This window comes from Gastrolobium bilobum, unplaced genomic scaffold (assembly GCF_033153095.1).
Source record: "Gastrolobium bilobum isolate Gb01-03AN ecotype WA unplaced genomic scaffold, APGP_CSIRO_Gbil_v1 utg272566, whole genome shotgun sequence".
In the NCBI taxonomy this organism is placed as follows: Eukaryota; Viridiplantae; Streptophyta; class Magnoliopsida; order Fabales; family Fabaceae; genus Gastrolobium; species Gastrolobium bilobum.
The window spans coordinates 3,945-5,980 of record NW_026899632.1 but is presented as its reverse complement, the minus strand read 5'-3'; the positions used below and the strand labels follow the sequence as shown (position 1 = coordinate 5,980).

Below are 2,036 nucleotides of genomic sequence, written 5' to 3'. Positions count from 1 at the left end.
ACTCGGTTGATGAAACACTGACAAAGGCGTGTGGAGCATTCTCAAAATCCTGGGGTAGTTTAGCCTGAAGAAAGGAGGGATAAACACCTGGAATGGGGAGCACTGCCATGTGAATCCATGCTCTTTTGAGAAGGCAGCATGGTTTCCTTGCATATAACTCCAAGTACTATGGAGTAACGTGGAGAGTAAGGCCTTACCCTCTGCTTACCTATAGCAAAACAAGGGAAGGAGCAAAATCCACTTGTAAAATATGCTACCAGGCAGGGTTAACCAAAGGGATGAAAACATGGAACCCGTAACACCTACTTGATCTTTTTCTTTCTGGAATTAATCTTAACTCAATTCCTATCACAACATTTTCCACGATAACTGAACTGTGTTTTACTAGCTGATGATCTTACTTTCATTCGTTGACTGCTCTTACAGTTATTTCAATTGATGACATTTTATTCGATGACCATGCTAAGTCATTCACTGCTCTCATCTGGTTCAGAATGGTTAACATTGTTTAACTAGCTGCTCAGAGATTGCTCTTTGTGAAGCTTAGCTGAGAATAGTGATTTCCTTTATTGCTCCATTTTACAAATTAAATTTCCTTTAGCGCTTCTTACTTCACAACTGCTCCCTGAGGACGATAAATCTGGGGCTATAATACCCTATATTGCTTGACACGTACGCTTGCGTATAGTTGAAGAGGGTTGCTCTTAGTCAGAGTAGATTGCTCCTGTTGGCAATCCTGATTACTAATCTACACTCTTGCTCTCTGAAAGAAATATTCCCGAGCAACTCTCGGTTCAACCAAGCAATTGGCGCCGTTGCCGGGGATCATTTGGCAAGAAAGGGCGTTTTTAAGGAAACATTTTTTTCTTTTTTTTTGTTGTTTAATCGCAGTCTTTTTGTTTTAATAAACCTCCTCCATTTGTATGAGCACAGAACCTACATAACTTGGACTGGAAATAGTACTTTTTGATCCAGAACCCGAGAGAACCTTCAGAAATAGAAGAAGAGTTCAAAGGTTGAAAAACAGTACAATGGAGGAGGTTGTAAACAATGATAACAATGGAAATCATAATAATGAGCCTGAACAAGGACCGAATGGAGGAAGAGGGCCATCATTGAATGATATGGCTGCTCCCTTCAGAAATGGTCCAGAACGAGGATATGTTCCCCCTCCTCTGAATATCCCGAACTTTGAAATAAAACCTGCAATGTTCCAAATGATTATAAACGCTGGTCAGTTCCATGGACTACCCATGGAAGACCCTCACAGTCATTTGGACAATTTCACTGAGATAGTTGACAATTTCAAAGTTCATGGTATTTCGGAAGAAAACATGCGGATGCGGCTTTTTCCATTTTCCTTAGCTGGAAAAGCCAAAGAATGGAGGAGAACATTGCCCCCAAACTCCATCACCAGTTGGGAGCAATTGGCGGAACAGTTTGTTACCCGATTTTTTTGCCAAGCAAAACAAGCCCAAGTGAGGGCTGACATAGCTTCTTTTCAAATGTATGATGGAGAAAGTCTGTATGAAGCGTGGGAACGCTTTAAAGAGTTGATACGAATCTGCCCGAATCATGGAGTTTCTGATTGGGGCATCATTCACACGTTTTATCATGGTTTAACCCCACCATTGAAAGCAACTGTTGATGCAGCCGCAGGGGGAGATCTTTTGGATTTTACTTATCCAGAGACCTACCAGTTGTTGGAAAAACTTTCAAAAAAACATATTTCATGGCCTCCCACCCGACACAGTGCTCCTAAGAATGCAGGAGTTCTTGAGCTAAGCTCAGCTGATGCTCTTTCTGCACAAATGGCTTCGCTCCAGAACACTATAAAAAATTGGAAGCCCGTGGAACAGAAAAAAACAACTGAGCAACTTCTTTTGACTCAATCAAGTCAGAGTTGCCCCACTTGTGGAGGTCCTCATGAATATGAGGACTGTAACAATCTAGCTGCTGTGTGCTATGCAGGAGGGTATGACAACAACAACAGGAGCAATGACAACCATCAAGGTAACAATAACCGAGGCTGGAGG

The 2,036-nt window shown here is 41.9% G+C and overlaps 1 non-coding gene across 1 annotated transcript; it reads right to left on the bottom strand.

Annotated features, from left to right (window-relative positions):
- Window positions 1-1,477: 1,477 nt before the first annotated feature.
- LOC133292113 (small nucleolar RNA R71) lies at window positions 1,478-1,582 on the bottom strand. The gene has a single exon (XR_009748878.1). It is a non-coding gene; the product is annotated as a small nucleolar RNA R71 (small nucleolar RNA).
- Between the last annotated feature and the right edge of the window lie 454 nt (window positions 1,583-2,036).